Here is a 19,573-nt window from a genome sequence, read left to right on the forward strand (position 1 = left end):
TTATTTATTTATGGCTGTGTTGGGTCCTCGTTTCTGCGCGAGGGCCCTCTCTAGTTGTGGCAAGCGGAGGCCACTCTTCATCGCGGTGCGCGGGCCTCTCACCATCGCGGCCTCTCCTGTTGCGGAGCACAGGCTCCAGACGCGCAGGCTCAGCAGTTGTGGCTCACGGGCCCAGCCGCTCCGCGGCATGTGGGATCTTCCCAGACCAGGGCTCGAACCCGTGTCCCCTGCATTGGCAGGCAGATTCTCAACCACTGCGCCACCAGGAAAGCCCGAGAATTTTTTTGAATTCTAATTTTGTAACCCAGCATTCTTTCATTGATCACCAAGCTGCAGATATTAGCATAAAAGTCATTAGTGAAAATGTTGAACATTTTAGGGCTGAGGGATCAACCTCTAATTTATTCCTCCTGGAAAACTTCCTCTGAATTTATAATATTTCTTAACTAGCATTGTTTGTATTATTCAACAAGTTAAAAATCCTCTTACCTAATACAACCAGCCCACAGTTCTTTCATAAGGATATCTTGAATTCTTGGTCATACTGAAGTCCCAATACTCTGTCTATAAAATTCCTCTGATTTACAGTATATAGCCCTTTAGAGAAAGCAAGATGCATTTAGACTGATATGGCTTTATTCTTACTGAACCTACACTATTCCTAGAGATCACTGTTTACTTTGGAAACTCTTTAAAACTATCTTTAATTTAATTAGTCCTAGTTTTATTGACTATTTACTTATTCACAACATTTATTCTTTACAATTTCTTAAAGATTTCTGATGTCATTTCAACTATTTAGTCTATAAAAATAATAATGATAAAATGAATAGCTACTGTACATCGAGCATTTATTATGTGCCAGGTGCTGTGTTAAAGTGGCTTACATTGAATTGTCCCCCTAGCCCTATGAGGCATATACCGTTATCCCGATTTTACAGGTGAAGAAATTGAAATTTAAATCTGTTAAGTAACTTGCTAGGAAAACAAAGTGGACTCTAGGTCTGACTTCAAAGCCTGTTTTCCTAATCAACATACTATATTACCTTGCCTTGGAATGCAGTGGTTCAGATGTAGAGCCTTGAATAAATTGGAGCTCCAATTCCTTCTTATCAACACTCATTAACACCCTTTCCAGTCAAGTCTGATGAGCAGTCTTCTCACCCAGAAAAAACATTTAAAGGTAGTACAAGAGGAGTGGAGAGGTTCTGCTTCCTCATTGCCGTTACATGCCAACCTAGCATCATTATTTTCAAGCCAGGGGCCGTTCCCTTCTCAGAATTCTTCCCACTCTGAATTTCTTATTTTCTTTACTATTTTTGTCTGGTTCCAATATTAGTCTTCCTCCAAGACTTGAGCTACTCCAAATCTTGGGTATGTGTCATCCCATTCAACTTTCATCCATGCTCATCAGAAAGCTTATTGTCCAATCTAATTGATCTCATTGGATTCCTCCAGTTTTTCTTCCTTGGTGGAACCACTGCAATAGTCAGAATCAAGTTGTGCACTTAATCATTTTCATTGTTTGCCTTACTTCTGATGGAGTCACTATCATGACATCAGTTAGCAAACTCTCCCATTGGGGCTGTAAGAACTAGTACACTTCTCAGAGACAGCCAGGCTTGCACTCACAGTCGGCCCATTCTCTGACTGCATTTGGCAGTAGAACTTTGCCTGGTGTTGTATGTGATATATGTTTTTCCTCTAGCAAAACCTTCCTGCATTCTAAGGAACCTGCTGGGGTAGTGCACTTAGAATATCAAGAAAACAATGAATATGCCATGACGCTGTCGTACAGAAAACTTTCTTGGCTGTCAGCCATAGAGCTTCTGATGTGGAGAAGGGCTGTAGAGTAGCCGTTAACAGCTCACACTTGGAGTGCATAAAAATCTACCGTGAGTCAGCTGTAGGCGATGTGGAGGTGGTGCCATTTCTCAAGCTTTAATTTCCTCCATTGAAAATAGGGATGGTAAGGACGGGATAATACGTTAATGCAAGTGTTCCTTAATGTGATGTAAGTGTGCCTTAGCACAGCGGCTGTTAAACTATCATCATTCAACTCCTTGGCCCCCTGAGAGATTTTGATCAGCTGCTCCAAGCTCCTTCCCAGCCTACACTATCAGCCCGAGGGTGTAGCTGAAACTTGTGACCCCGGTGAAAACACTTAACCACTTTCTAAAGGCTTTGTGAACATTCCCATCCTCCAAGTGGTTTACTCTTGTTTAATTTTGAGCACAGAACAGAGGCCAAATTGATTAAAAGACATTGTGTATAGTTGTGACTATCTTTTTAGAGAATGTTTTTGGGTTTTAAAAACCTGGGAGAGGGAAATTAGCTCACTGGTTTCTTCCCATACCTAGGAACCCTCACTAACACTCCATTTCTCAAAAGGCCTGAAAATAAACAGGAGCAAAGTGAGCTTCTGCTGCAGGGCTTCCCTGTCTTGGATTACAGGCGCGGGAAAGTCATTTCGATTCAATTAAAATGACATCCGTGTGGTTCTGTGCCATCAGCCCAAAGGTGGTACATTAGATTCTATTGCTGCTGTAACAAATGATCACAAATTTAGTGGCTTAAAACAATACAGATTTATTACTTACAGTTCTGGAGATCAGAGGTCAAAAAAAAAAAAAACCACAAAAAAAACCAGTCTCACTGGGCTACTGGGCTAAAATCAAGGTTGCTTGATTTTAAAAACCAGGGCTGCATTCCCTCTGGAGGTTCTAGGGGAGAATCCATATCCTTGCCTTTTCCAGCTTCTAGAGGCCACCTGCATTCTTTGACTTGTGACCCCTTTCTCCATCATAGAAGTTACACTGTGGTATCTTCAAATCTGTCCCCCTCTCTCATTCTCTGTCTGAGCCCTGCTCCACCCTCACATCTCCTCTGACTCTGACTCTCCTGCCTCCCTCTTTCATTTATACGTACACTTGTAAATGGAAGTGGGCTTTCACTTTCAGAATGGGCTCACCCAGGTAATCCAGGATAATCTCTCCATCTCAAGATCCCTAACTTCACATCTGCAAAGTCCCTTTTGCCATGTTACTGACATATTCGCAGATGTGGGGGATTAAAATGTGGACATCTGTGAGGGCCTTATTTTGTCTACCACAGGTGTGGATTTTACATTCTTACCTCAATCATGGAGCCCAGATATTATCAGTACTGGTTTATATTTTACAGTCAATACTTCAAATGGGACAAGGTGGCATTCAGAGAAGCCAAAGTTAATCAAATAAAAAGCAGGTATCAGCATGCACTTTATCACATCACCAAGAGAATCAAAACAGTATGATAGTAAATTTGACTTCTTGTCACGTTGAATTCTTCTTTCAGTGCTGTGTTATCAGAAAGAGGCAGTATTGTTTAAATGTAATTTATATAGTGCCTTCCCCTGAGTGATGAACAGAATATTCCTCAGTATCCTCAGAGAATTAGGCTCTCTATCTCTCTTTATCCCAGCTCAGCCACTCTAGCAACATAATATGCAGCCATATAATATCTGTGTGCAAGAAATAAATCAGACTCACTAAATTTAAGGATGTTCACTTAAAGAAATTCCTTTTGGAGTTTCTTTTCTTCTCATTTGAAAATGCTCTTCTTTGGGTATTATAAAGCCATTGACCCATATTAGATTAATTAGGTCAATTAGCCTTTATGTAGTAATTACCAGTCAGATGGCTTTGAATAATTCCCTTTTAATAAAGATGTGCCTTGAAAAGAGATTATCAACTTAAATTCCTGCCACATAGTAGCATTAAGAAAACACGCATTTAGTAATTCTTTCTGCAATGTGGTTTGGGTGTAGCAATGATACTGGGTAGAAAAAGCTTAAGGACTTTACCTTGATGAGTTGATTATTCACATTCACACACTGTTAAAAGCCACGTGGGTATTTTCCATTCAGAGAAGCTGTTGGTAGCCCTGAACGCTGAGCCTAATTCAGAGCAACTCCCTCTCTTTTTCTAACCTGTCAATAGGAATTCCCATATTTTTAGACTCACACTGGCCCCAGCACCTAAACTGGGACTCCCACTTGCCGACAGGACTATCTGAATTTTTTTGCTCTCTGCTTCTCTCCTTCAACAACATCCCCATATTTTACCCTAATATTGACAATAGCTGCCGCTCAATGAGTATTTGCTAGGTTCCAGACATTTCACATTTGTTATTCCTAATTGTTACCGTGAGTTAACTCACTACACAGATATTTGTTGAAATATTTGCCCTAGATACTGGAGATAGTCAAGTGGATATCCTATGTCCATGTAACAGTTGAGGAAACTGAGATAGAGGACCTTAGTGAGGAGCCTAAGGTCCCGCAGCATAGGGTTTTGCAGGAAGCCCAGCGTCTGACTGGCTCCAGCTTGGCTCTGCCCACCCCACCAGGCTGCCCCAGTGCGGGAGGGGCCACTAGAATTGCTGTCTCCTTTGAAAGCTGTGTTAGAAAACTCACCGGACTGTTTGGGACATAAGGTTACTAATGAAGTCAGAACCTTCAAGAAAAGTTGAAAGGCACTTTAGGAATCAGGTTCAAAAATAGAAAACTCACAATTACTTAGAACAAAAGTCCCACCCCTAGTAATTAAAGGGTTTAATTTTTTTTTCTAAATTTCAGAATTCTGATACATATACAAGTGCAAAAAAGTTGAGGTACTACTTAAACGAATACATGCAAATGGCATGAGCGATAGTTCTAGGTGCATCCCTTGCTGTTTTCTCTTGCTGTAGTTCACTCAATTCCTGATGTTTAGATCAGAAGTCAGGGCTAAATTGTCGGTTGTGCCCTGACATTAACATGTTGCGTAGTCTTTGATCTTCCATAGAACAGAAAGGACTCTGTGAGCAAATTTACTCTATTGCTAAGATCTGGACATTTCAGTGACCTGGAATATGGAGATAACTTTGTTTCTGTTGGTTTGTTTTACAAAAGTTTTAGGTTCCTACAAGAATCAGAAAGTTTCATATTGGGAATGTAAAAATGGAGTTTCTGGAGGGCAATCTGACAACAATTTGTTTCAATAATTTAAAAGGCAAATAGATAAAGATGTATGCTTAAGAATGCTCATTGTAATACTAGTTATTAAAAAAACTAGAAACGATCTAAATATATATCAGTAGGGTAATCATTAAATGTAATGCTCGTCCATGCTTGTACTACATGAAAAATTATTATGTATAACATTTATATTGTATTGCTAAATGAAAAAGAAAATAAGGATTAAAAAACAGATTATAATCCCACTTTAAAGTGTGTGTGTGTGTGTGTGTGTGTGTGTGTGTGTGTGTGTATCTGGATGACTATATTCCAAAATATGCAAACTGTGATTATCATCAAGCAGTGGGATTGAGGGTGATTTTAACTTCTTTGTACATTTCTGTATCATCTGAAATTTTTTTCTTTTATCCACATTTCCTATTTAGATCACCCAAACCACCCCCCACTGACAACAATTCTAATGCATTTGATGTAAATCTTTTTGGTTTGCATATATTTCTACAAAATATATTTTCTTGTTTTTTGTTTAGATATTTTAAATTTACTTAGTTTCATATTCTATTCCTTAACATTCTTCACCTAGTACTGTTTTTTTAGGCCTCTGTTGTTTGTGTACTAGTCTATTGCTGAACTATTTTCGTAGTATAGGCACTGTAAATATGCATATGCTACTTTCATAATCAGAAAAAAAATCCAGTAAAGCTCTTTTTATTGTGAAGAAAGAAAAAAGAAAGAAAATTATTTCTTCTAACATAAGAGCATAAACTGCTTTTCATAATTTTGTAAATGAAATATCCAACTGAAGAAATATTTATTACACTGAAGATTCTATTTTTCTAAACACCCCTACTTTAGAAAAGTGTTTGGACATATGAAACTCTTTTCTATAAGTATAGAAAATTCAAAGAGAAAAGAGAATATATTTCTTTCTATGAAGACTCTAAAATGATTTATTTTAGGAGGCAAAAATTTCAAAAGACAAAGTTATTTTGAAAGTGAAAAGTAGTGAAATGAACTTATTACAGTGTGTTCTCACTATATATTAAAAATGAAATTAAAATCATTTAAAATAAAAGAAATATGACATTGTAATGCAAACAGAAATTGAGGAATATCCCAGAAGGATAGGACATGGTTGATGGACAGCACAAGAAAATGAAAAGACAATCAGAGGAAGTAATAAAGCCTATTGGGAAAAACTTGAAATTTATATATTGAAAGTTCATAATTTTTAACATAAAAATCTAATAATAACTGATAATCCCTTTCCTTTCTTTAAACTTTAATTTAAGGATAAAAATAGAACTTTAAGAATAACTTTATTCAATCATATTTTTATAAGATAGATATCAAATACTCTCAGTAAGATTGTGTTTAACTTTCAAACTTTTCTTCAAAACAATATATTCCTAGATGAGAGATGTGGAAAAAAGTCACATATAACTATTTGTTATGGGGGAAAGTGACAAGATGAGAGTCATATTTCAAGCAGATGGTACTTAAGTCCTACGATCCTGGAAAAGGTCACAAAGAACTGGGTTTCTTCTCTTTCTTTTTAAGGTTAGTTTTCACTGGCAGCAGAGGGAAGCTTTATGACATACCACTAGCAGACAAAACCAAGTTGCCTTTACGAAAAGGATTTTGTTGAACACAGGCTCTTTTTTTTTCCTCTCTCTCTCTCTCTCCAAAATATTGGGTTTCAAAATGAAGTCACTGACCTAGGAAAGACAAACAAATAGTCTCCAGGGATCTGGAGGCAGGACAAAGAGCAGGTTAAAGTACAGAAGTTTAAGTGTGAGAACCAAGAAACAAAATAATGACCTGAGGGCTCAGGGCCAGTTGGGAAGAAGAGATGTCTACTAATGTTGACAGGTGACCTGCAAAGGGGAACAGCTCAGCACAATGACCAGGTTCTCGAGGGAGAAAGTCACAGCAGTCTTGCTTCTCTGGAAACTGGAGTTAAACTGGCCACTGAGAATGTAGGAGGTGTCTTGGCTAAGAGCCCTCTTGAATTTGCCTTAAATTCTCTAACACAGAAACTCTAAAGATTAGGAAAAACATGGATTTTGATGATTTTATGCAGCTAAAAAGATTAGTCAGTGTTTCACTCATTTCTAAGCAGAATGGCATAATGTTTACGCAAAGGATTCTTGGATTGCACAAAGTTCAAGCTTTTTGACCTCTTGCAATTTATTTAGCTTCCTCATGTATAAAATATATACATAACAAGAGAATTTACCTCATAGGACTATTGTAAGGATTAAGCTAAATATGCCATCCATGTACTATGTGCCCGATGGCCTTATGCAGGAAGTAAAAAAAGAAAGTATGTTTAACATTTGAGCATCCACCTGAGATTCAGATCTGAATTTTTATACCAGTTGAGATTAATGTTTTGTAATGTTTTTGATAGATCATATTGAATCTGAAGAAGACATTGTTTGTTACTAATAATATTAAGAAATAAGACCTTGCACAAATCTATCACTATTAATAATATAGCGGGTACAAACCTCGGTCCATTAGCTCAAGGATGCAAGAAATTTTAAGTTTTAATTTTTCTTTCAAGTCTCCCTTCCACTAGATGTTGGAAAAACAATCACAGTCAACTCAAGTTTTCCCTCCCCTTACACTGGGATTGCATACATGTTCCAAGGGGCTGTTACCTGTTGTCAGTTGTCATCCTCTCTCTACGCTACTATCTGGTAAGGTGTACATCCTGGTCCTGATGTACAAAGTTTATGTCCGTGTCCTCCTTGTGTTGGACATCAGCTTCTGTGACTGTTGAGAGAGTGGAAAAATGAATGGGGCACTAAAAGGCCCTACTCCATCCCCTTCTAGCCTCTGGCTCATAGAAAATGCTTCTGCTGTGCCCCATGCTATGCTGGGGCACAAAGGGACTCTGTGAGCTTATCTCAGTACCCCTTTCCAACTCTAACACACCACACTGCCATTGCTACTCTACTGCTCCCACACCATCAACTATGGGGTCTTATCACTTTCTCAAAGGAAGTAGGAAAAGTGGCATTCTTTCTGCTCTTGAATCTCCAAAATTATGCAGAGATGAGTGTTCTATTATTCCCTAAACCTTACCACATCCTACTTCAGATGAATCCAGGAGAAAGCTGGGCACAGGCCCTTTTTCAGGTACCTAGCATCTTTACTTTTCCTCTGACTTCTCTCCTTCTCTAGAAGTCTAGAGAGTCTTCAGTCTTGGGGACAGGAAAAAAGGTTTTGACTCATCAGGTGTTTTTCCAATTCTTTCATCTCAAGTCTGGATCTTGAATTTTGAAATTAAAAAAATCAAGGATTTGATATCTCCCTTGAGGAATATCTACTTCATAGTCTAGTTGCTTCAATGAGGGAGCAACAGCAAATAAAATCAACCAACCAACCAAACAAACACGATAGTTCAATACACCAGAATACACTGAAGTAGGGAGGGATGTATGTTTTATCATTTTCATATAAACTTACATTTTAAATACTCTCCATAATGAATTAAAAAGTCTCCCAACTGAAATATTTGTCTTTGGTTAAAAACATGGGTTACCTTATATACTATTGATTAAGTACTTGATTTTATAATTTCCTTTATAACTATTAATTACATAAATTTTATGCATATGATTCTAACACTAGTCTGCCAGATGAGGATGCTTCTTTTCTTTACTCGCTCTCCTTGCTTCTTTTTCTCCTTCTTTAACCAGTTTGTCAATATGTTCCTCAGTGATCTCTTGTTACTCCCTGAATTTATTCCATCCTCTAGCTTCACATTTTTTATTTATAATCTGCTATCCAAAAGAATGTGTAGCTTTCCTTTTTGTAAAATTTGACTATGTCTGCATATTACCTCCTTAAGAAGTCCAGACACTATAAATCTTATGCAGAGTCTAGACAAACCTTGAAGTCAGAGATATTTGGTAATATTATTTGATGGTGATGATGTTTATTTTTTTAAAAACTTGATAACGTTAAAGGGTCATATATATTTTTGTTGAATTTTGATCCCTGTTACCTGGATCATCTATGAGCCCTTTGAAACATGGCGTGGTCATATTTATCTTTCTAGGACTAGTTCATGATACAATAGGTAGAATAGCAATTGTTTAATCACTACATTGAATGAAAGAACAATAAGATATTTGCCTTTTTTAAAACAGTAATGCATAGCAAGAGCATTCTAATCTACATACACCATATACTACAATATATGTGTACAATATTTCAAAAATATAAGTGTAGCAACAACTATGAGTAAAATTGTATTTGGAATTGAGTTATTATGGTTCATAGGTAGAAAAGAATTTCTTAATATATTTAAGGAAGAGAGAGTGAAGTACATTTTACATTTCTAATCAAAAGATTAAAAGTTTACCAAACAAACAAAAAACGTTTGCAAAACTGAGCATGAGATATAACCCTTAATGTTAGAACTGAAGTAGGAAAAGTATGGAACCAACCTAGGCTCAGTTCTGGTTCTACCAATTATTAGCTGAGAAATTATGGGCAAGTAATTTAGTATTTTGGGGGGCTCAGTTTTCCCTTCTGCAAATAAAAATTTTGAGTTAGAATCTTTACATTTTTTTCATTGCACCATTCAATTATTTCCCTTATTTAAAAAATATATCAGATAAAAAAAGAAGCTTAAAAATTATTTTTTTAAATAAAACTCTTGTAGCAAATTAGTCATTAAAAAAGATTGTAGTAGGCTTCAGAGCCTTTTCTGGCAGTGGTAGATTTGAAACACTTTGAAGGACAGGACCCCAGGAAGAAGAGAGTGTACTGGTGCAGGAGCCAAAAGATTTTTGGATCAGTTTTCCTTGATTTTTCTTTATTTAAAGATTGAAGTATTGGAGCCATTGGGATAAAGCTTCAGCATCCTCAGTGTTTTCTTTCTGACATCATTTTCTATCATCATTAATAATCAACCTGCTGGAAGAGCTGTTTTTGAATTATTTTCTGATGTGGGCCCCCAAACATGGGAGAACATTTATTGTCTTTGTGCCAGTGAAAAGGGGACAGAGAAATCAACTCAGAAGCCATTATGTTTTAAGAATTGTCTTTTTCACAGGGTTGTCAAAAATTTTATGGTTCAAGGTGGTGACTTCAGTGAAGGAAATGGAGAAGGAGGGGAATTAATGGAGGATATTTTGGACGAGAGTTTTGCTATTAAATACAAGAGAGAATTTCTCTTATCAATGACCAACAAAGAAAGCAAAGGATACAAACAGTTTACAGATCTTCCTAACAGTGAAACCAACTCCTCATTTAGATGGGCATCATGTTGTTTTGGGGAAAGTGATTTCTGGTCAAGAAGTTGTGAGAGAGAGAAAATCAGAAAACAGATGCAGCTAGCAAACCATTTGCTGAGGTGCATATATTCAGTTGCAGAGAGCTAATTCCCAAACTAAAATGAAGAAAAGGTGTAAGTCATCACCACCATCCTCATCATCATCCCATGACTCAGAAGAGATTCTCAGTCCTCTTCTGATTCTTCTGATTCTGAAAGTGCTTCTGAAGAGAAATTTTTAAAAAGAAACACAGGAAAAATTCCTGAAAACACAAAAAAGGAAAAATGAAAGAAAAGTGCATCTAGTGAAATGAGGCTGAAAATCTTGAAGCACGACCACAGTCTATTGTCCATCCAGAAGAGATTCTCCTATACCTGAAAACAGATTCCTAATCAGGAGCATGGGAAGACCAGAACCTCAGTGGAAACGGAAAACCAAAAATCAAATGGTCAAGAAAATGACCATGTACGTGACAAAAATAAAAAATTTGAATCAAGCCCTAGGACAAATGAAGACAAAAGTGGATCAGTGAGTTGTGCAAATCAATTTCCATTCTGTCTCAATTTTTAGGTTTGGAGACTTGCTGATGAATCTCCTTTATGTTGTTTTCATCTTTTCATTGTTTTTAAGTTTTTGACTTTTTTTTTCTTTTTAATGTGGACTTAGTTGAATTGATATTTGATAATCTGTAACCTGGATAATTTGCCTTGCTAAAGTTTTAATAAACTAGAAATGAGAAAAAAAATACTGCAGTAAAATTAGCTTTTAAAAAAATTCTAAATGGTAAAAGGTTGAGTTTCCAAACATCAATTTGGAAAGTAAAAAAAAAAAAAAAGGTGACTTTATCGTGTGCGTAGTTTTATTTTATTTTAAGATTTTTTTTTTTTTTTTGATGTGGACCACTTTTAAAGGTTTTATTGAATTTGTTACAATATCGCTACTGTTTTATGTTTTGGTTTCTAGGCCATGAGGCATGTGGGATCTCAGCTCCCCAACCAGGGGTCGAACCCGCACCCCCTGCATTGCAAGGCAAAGTCTTAACCACTGGACCACCAGGGAAATCCCGTGTGTGTAATTTTAAAGGATTGAGGCCATCTAACTGTCATAAGGAGGTATTTCAGGCAAAATGCTAATGTCAGCTGAATTTTAATTCCTCTTTTAATAAAACATTTTATAGCTACAACATACAATACGTCACTGTAGGTTTATGCACACTTTTCTAAATCTTTCAGAATGCTATACGTGGTCTGGATTATTTTGTTTCATTTTGTTTTGCTGAAGTATGTAGGGATTTTTAAGGCATGTGTTAGTTTAGGGAAAGGTTTCTGAATTGAAATGTGAAAATAAGAAAGACAAAGATTGCTCTTTTGAATTATCTGATTTTATTACGTTAATTAAAACAAAACTCTACAGAGCATCTAAGTGCCTCTCAAGCTACATAACAAAATACCCAGTTGATGTATGAGAATTATAAAGATAATTTACACAGTTGGTGAAGAAAACAACCTATACTGAAAGGCATTAAACAATAGCTATACCACCATGTTACATTTAAAATAGGAAATATATGTGCAGAAAACCAAGTAATCATCATTACTCTTTTATACTTGTCTTCTGGAATGGATTCTCTTAAAAGTCTGATATCGTCCCTTTCCTTTCCTTTCCAACGAAAACAAGTGCTTCTCACACTTTAACGTGCACATAATCACATGCGGATCTTGTTAAAATGCAGATTCTGACTCAGAAGGTCTGGAGTGAGGCCTAAGACCTTCTAACCAACTCCCAGGGATCTCCTTTGTTACTGGTCTTTGGATCAGACTTTGAGTAGCAAGATCTTTAACTACTGGCAGCCAGGAGTTGAAATGCCAAAAGACAAGAAGTGCCAGCATTTTCCTTTTTGTTTTGTTTGTTCTACTAACTAACCAAAACTCACACTAAATTCTTAGCTTACTTACTTAGCTTAATTCTAAGCTTAGCTTAGTTTACTCCTCTTTGCCCTGACTTCCTCCTCACTGGTGCCTTCTCTATACACACCTGTTATTATCTAGGATGCAAACGTAAATGTTATCCATTTATCCAATGCTCTCCCCCTCGGTTAGGGGTCCTCAGAGAGTGGTTCTCTACTGTGCTTGTTGAGTTTTTCCCATTTTTTAGAAATGGGATCTTGGTAAGGGATGCTGCATAATCTACTAAGAAGTAAATTGTGCCAAAACCTAAAAGAGTGAATAATCCAGCAATCATTTGGATTTGGCTTTAGAATGTATTATAATAGAATATGTCAAAGATTTATTTTATAATTACATTTTACTTAAGGTAATATTAAAATAGATTTGTATGCTCTGACCATAAACCAACTAAGAGTGTTGGCAAGGAGGGAATGGGAGTGGAGGGGACCTATTTGAAAGCATGAGGAAGTATATGTAGGAGGGAGGTCTAAGATTAATGTTTTTCTATGGATGATAATCTGTGGAAGTCAAGAGTTCATTTTTCAAGTCCTTTACAATTTAATGCAACTCAAATATGACAACTGAACATTGTATTATTTCACCCCTTCCCAATGGGTTATTTAAAGTGCCATTAAGGACACTTTGTTTTTAGTACAAACAGGTACCATTCATTGAGCACATACTATGTATCAATCCTTAAACTAAGAACTTCCTATGCAGTGGCTTATTAAATTCTCACTCCATACCTGTGAGGTAGCTGCCATTATGCTAACATTATGGATGAGAAAAATACAGCCAATTAAGGACATTTTTAATTGAAAAAATTTAACCCAAAGAAGATTTTTGTGAAAGCTCTGTTGTATGGTTCATTCTATAAGAATAAATAAACCCAATATATTTAGAACATAACTAATATATAGGAAAACTTAGGGTTATTATTCACTTCATGGAAAGAATACCCAGTGACTATACTCCTTTAAGTGATCAGTATATGTAACAGGATTTTGAATTAATACATTTAACATACATATAATTTTCCAGGTAAGCACTTGTACAAATGGCAAATTATCTACCCAAGTGTTTCTAAAATTGGCCTGATCATAAAGAATGACCTAGAGTGCTTGTTAAAACTATAGAACTCCCAGTTTTGTCCACTGGAGATTCTGAATCAGTAGCTCTGAGATGAAGTCTGGGAGTTTGTATACTTAACATATTATCCATATGTTTTTTATGATGAGGCAAGTTTGGGAAACATTAGTTTGCTGAGTAAAGCTCAGGTTTCTTATTTTAACATCTAAAGTCCTCCACAGAGTGACCTTAGGTACAGTTCAAACATCTCCTACAACATTAACCTATGTTTAGAATTATCTATTCATTATTCCCCAAATAGATACTTTCCTCCCTCGGAGCTTTGCTCAAGCTGTCCCCTCTGCCTACAGTGTCCTTTTCTCATGTATTTTCCCATCAAAATCTTATTCATCTTTCAAGGCTCAGCTCAAATTTTAACTTCTCTGTAAAGTCTTCCCTGACCCCACAGTCAGGATTATATTCTCCCTCTTATGAACTCCCATAGTTCTTTAAATTTCTATTGCAGTGATCCTCAAAGTGTGATCCCTGGAACAGCAGCATCAGCATCACTTGGGAATTTGTTAGAAATGCAAATTCTCAGGCCCCACTCCAGACCTATTGAGTCAGAAACTGGGTATGGTGCCCAGCAATCTGTTTTCAAACATACTCTCTAGAGTATTCCAACACACCCTGAAGCTTGAGAACCACTTCTCTAATGTATTCTCTATTTTATTATTGCTTTATTACAGGTCTTAATTTCTCTATCAGAATGTAAAGTAAGCTCTATGAGAGCAAAAACAGTGTTTTCATCATTGGTGTCCTTTGCATTACCAAGCACAGTACTTTTCACTTAGCAGATCACAATAAGTCTTATTGAGCTAAATTGCTATTTCCTTAGTATCAAAGTCTATGTATGCTAGATGAGCAGATTGTAGTGTACCAATTTTTCATTTTAATAATGTTTAATAACCTTTAAAGGTTGTAGTATGATTGATTCAGATGAAGAAACACCAATTGTAAAGATGACTAAAATAAGGGCTGGTTGCTCTTATTTTTCAACAGAGACAAAGCCTCTTAGATTTGTTCTAAGTTTAATACATATGATGCCTCATAAATATTTACTAATAATAACTAACAACCTCATCTTTTTCTTTGCTCCTCTTGTCTCTAAGGCTTTTATATCTAAAGAAAAATTCCTAAAATATCTTAAGTGGCTTCAACTTCACACTGTATCTATAAATAAATTAGATAATAAACATTGCTGAGATTGGTTCATGATAGCGGAGTAGAAGGACGTGCACTCACTCCCTCTTGCGAGAGAACCAGAATCACAACTTACTGCTGAACAACCTTCCATAGAAAGACACTGGAACTCACCAAAAAGATACCCCACATCCAAAAACAAAGGAGAAGCCACAGTGAGATGGTAGGAGGGTTGCAATCACAATAAAATCAAATCCCATAACCACTGGGTGGGTGACTCACAAAATGGAGAACAATTATGCCACAGAAGGTTACCCACTGGAGTGAAGGTTCTGAGCTGCATGTCAGGCTTCCCAACCTGGAGGTCTGGCAACAGGAGGAGGAATTCCCAGAGAATCAGGTTTTGAAGGCTAGTGGGATTTGATTGCAGGACTTCGACAGGACTGGGGGAAACAGAGACTCCACTCTTGGAGGGCACACACAAAGTAGTGTGCACATCAGGACCTAGGGGGAAGGAGCAGTGACCCCGTAGGAGACTGAACCAGACTTACCTGCTAGTGTTGGAGGGTCTGCAGAGGTGGGGGTGGCTGTGGCTCACCCTGGGGACAAGGACACTGGCAGCAGAAGTTCTGGGAAGTACTCCTTGGCATGAGCCCTCCTGGAGTCCCCCATTAGCCACACCAAAGAGCCCACAGCCACCAGTGCTGGGTGGCCTCAGGCCAAACAACCAACCGGGAGGGAACCCAGCCCCACCCATCAGCAGACAAGTGGATTAAAGTTTTACTGAGCTCTGCCCACCAGAGCAACACCCAGCTCTACCAACCACCCAGTCCCTCCCATCAGGAAGCTTGCACAAGCCCCTTAAATAGCCTCATCCACCAGAAGGCAGACAGCAGAAGCAAGAAGAGCTACAATCCTACAGCCTGTGGAGCGAAAACCACATTCACAGAAAGATAGACAAAATGAAAAGGAAGAGGACTATGTACCAGATGAAGGAACAAGATAAAACCCCAGAAATACAATTAAATGAAGTGGAGATAGGCAACCTTCCAGAAAAAGAATTCAGAATAATGATAGTGAAGATGATCCAGGACCCCGGAAACAGAATGGAGGTGAAGATCGAGAAGATGCAAGAAATATTTAACAAAGACCGAGAAGAATGAAAGAACAAACACCTAGAAGAATGAAAGAACAAACAAACAGAGATGAACAATTCAATAACTGAAATGAAAAATACACTAGAAGGAATCAATAACAGAATAACTGAGGCAGAAGAATGGATATGTGACCTGGAGGACAGAATGGTGGAATTCATTGCTGTCAATAAAGAACAAAGAAAAAAGAACAAAAAGACATGAAGACAGGTTTAGAGACCTCTGGGACAACATTAAACACACCAACATTTGCATTATAGGGGTCCCAGAAGGAGAAGAGAGAGAGAAAGGACCCGAGAAAATATTTGAAGAGGTTATAGTCGAAAACTTCCCAAACATGGGAAAGGAAATAGCCACCAAAGTCCAGGAAGTGAAGACAGTCCAAGGCAGGATAAACCCAAGGAGAAACACGCCAAGACACATAGTAATCAAACTGACAAACATTAAAGACAAAGAAACATTATTAAAAGCAACAAGGGAAAAACAACAAATAACATACATGAGAAATCCCATAAGGTTAACAGCTGATTTCTCAGCAGAAAATCTACAGGCCAGAAGGGAATGGCATGATATATTTAAAGTGATGAAAGGGAAGAACCTATAACCAAGATTACTCTACCCAGCAAGGATCTCATTCAGGTTTGACAGAGAAATTAAAACCTTTACAGAAAAGCAAAAGCTAAGAGAATTCAGCACCACCAAACCAGCTCTACAGCAAATGCTAAGGGAACTTCTCTAAGTGGGAAACACAAGAGAAGAAAAGGACCTACAAAAACAAACCCAAAACAATTAAGAAAATGAAAATAGGAACATACATATCGATAATTACCTTAAATGTGAATGGATTAAATGCTCTAACGAAAAAACACAGGCTTGCTGAATGGATACAAAAACAAGACCCATATATATGTTGTCCACAAGGGACCCACTTCAGACCTAGGAACACATACAGACCGAAAGTGAGGGGATGGAAAAAGATTTTCCATGCAAATGGAAGTCAAAAGAAAGCTGGAGTAGCAAAACTCATATCAAATAAAAATAGACTTTAAAATAAAGAATGTTACAAGAGACAAGGAAGGACACTACATAATGATCAAGGGATCAATCCAAGAAGAAGATCTAGCAATTATAAATATATATGCACCCAACATAGAAGCACCTCAATACATAAGGCAAATGCTAACAGCTATAAAAGAGGAAATTGACAGTAACACAATAATAGTGGGGGAATTTAACACCTCACTTACACCAATGGACAGATCATCCAGACAGAAAACTAATAAGAAAACACAAGCTTTAAATGACACAATAGACCAGATAGGTTTAATTGATATTTATAGGACATTCCATCCAAAAACAGCAGATTACACTTTCTTCTCAAGTGCACACGGAACATTCTCCAGGATAGATCACATCTTGGGTCACAAATCAAACCTCAGTAAATTTAAGAAAATTGAAATCATATCAAGCATCTTTTCCGACCACAATGCTATGAGATTAGAAATAAATTACAGGGGAAAAAACACAAACACATGGAGGCTAAACAATACATTACTAAATAACCAAGAGATCACTTAAGAAATCAAAGAGGAAATCAAAAAATACCTAGAGACAAATGGCAACAAACACAGGATGATCCAAAACCTGTGGGATGCAGTTAAAGCAGTTCTAAGAGGGAAGTTTATAGCAATACAATCCTACCTCAAGAAACATGGAAATCTCAAATAAACAATCTAATCTTGCACTTAAAGAAACTAGAGAAAGAAGAACAAGCAAAACCCAAAGTTAGTAGAGGGAAAGAAATCATAAAGACCAGAGCAGAAATAAATGAAATAGAAACAAAGAAAACAATAGCAAAGATCAACAAAACTAAAACCTGGTTCCTTGAGAAGATAAACACAATTGATAAACCTTTAGCCAGACTCATCAAGAAAAAGAGGGAGAGGACTCAAATCAATAAAATTATAAATGAAAAAGGAGAAGTTACAATGGACACTGCAGAAATACAAAGCATCATAAGAGACTACTACAAGCAACTCTATGGCAATAAAATGGACAACCTGGAAGAAACGGACAAATTCTTAGAAAGGTATAACCTTCCAAGACTGAACCAGGAAGAAATAGAAAATATGAACAGATGAATCACAAGTAGTGAAATTGAAACTGGGATTAAAAATCTTCCAACAAACAAAAGCCCAGGACCAGATGGCTTCACAGGTGAATTCTATCAAACATTTAAAGAAGAGCTAACACTCATCCTTCTCAAACTCTTCCAAAAAATTGCAGAGGAAGGAACACTCCCAAACTCATTCTACGAGGCCACTATCACCCTGATACGAAAACCAGACAAAGACACTACAAAAAAAGAAAATTACAAACCAGTATCACTGATGAACATAGACACAAAAACCCTCAACAAAATACTAGCAAACAGAATCCAACAACACATTAAAAGGATAGTACATCATGATCAAGTGGGATTTATCCCAGGGATGCAAGGATTCTTCAATATACGCAAATCAATCAATGCGATACACCAAATTAACAAACTGAAGAATAAAAACCATATTATCATCTCAATAGGTACAGAAAAAGCTTTTGACAAAATTCAACACCCATTTATGATAAAAACTCTCCAGAAAGTGGGCATAGAGGGAACCTACCTCAACATAATAAAAGCCATATATGACAAACCCACAGCAAACATCATTCTCAACGGTGAAAAACTGAAAGCATTTCCTCTAAGATCAGGAACGAGACAAGGATGTCCACTCTTGCCACTATTATTCAACATAGTTTTGGAATTCCTAGCCACAGCAATCAGAGAAGAAAAAGAAATAAAAGGAATACAAATTCCTTTTAAGAAGAAGTAAAACTGTCACTGTTTGCAGAAGACATGATACTATACATAGAGAATCCTAAAAATGCCACCAGAAAACTACTAGAGCTAATCAATGAATTTGGTAAAGTTCCAGGATACAAAATTAGCACACAGAAATCTCTTGCATTCCTATATACGAACAACGAAAGATCAGAAAGAGAAATTAAGGAAACAATCCCATTCACCACTGCAATAAAAAGATTAAAATACCTAGAAATAAACCTACCTAGCGAGTCGAAAGACCTGTACTCAGAAAACTATAAGACAATGATGAAAGAAATCAAAGATGACACAAACAGATGGAGAGATATACCATGTTCTTGGATTGGAAGAATGAATATTGTGAAAATGACTATACTACCCAAAGCAATCTACATATTCAATGCAATCCCTATCAAATTACCAATGGCATTTTTTACAGAACTAGAACAAAAAATCTTCAAATTTGTATGGAGACACAAAGGACCCTGAGTAGTCAGAGCAATCTTGAGGGAAAAAAACAGAGCTGCAGGAATCAGACTCGCTGACCTAAGACTATACTACAAAGCTACCGTAATCAAAACAATATGGTCCTGGCACAAAAACAGAAATATAGATCAATGGAACAGGACAGAAAGCCCAGAGATAAATACACACACCTATGGTCAACTAATCTATGACAAAGGATATACAATGGAGAAAAGACAGTCTCTTCAGTAAGTGGTGCTGGGAAAACTGGACAGCTACATGTAGAAGAATGAAATTAGAACACTCCCTAACACCATACACAAAAATAAACTCAAAATGGATTCGAGACCTAAATGTAAGACCAGGCACTATAAAACTCTTAGAGGAAAACATAGGAAGAACACGCTTTGACATAAATCACTGCAAGATCTTTTTTGATCCACCTCCTAGAGTAATGGAAATAAAAACAAAAATAAACAAATGGGACCTAATGAAACTTAAAAGCTTTTGCACGCAAAGTAAACTATAAACAGGAAAAAAAGACAACCCTCAGAATGGGAGAAAATATTTGCAAATGAAGC

General features: G+C 36.9%; 1 pseudogene; it reads left to right on the forward strand.

Moving 5' to 3' along the window:
* The first annotated feature begins 7,270 nt into the window (after positions 1-7,270).
* Positions 7,271-10,825, forward strand: LOC130708533 (peptidyl-prolyl cis-trans isomerase G-like; annotated as a pseudogene).
* Positions 10,826-19,573: the final 8,748 nt, after the last annotated feature.

Source organism: Balaenoptera acutorostrata, chromosome 1 (assembly GCF_949987535.1).
Source record: "Balaenoptera acutorostrata chromosome 1, mBalAcu1.1, whole genome shotgun sequence".
Classification (NCBI taxonomy): Eukaryota; Metazoa; Chordata; class Mammalia; order Artiodactyla; family Balaenopteridae; genus Balaenoptera; species Balaenoptera acutorostrata.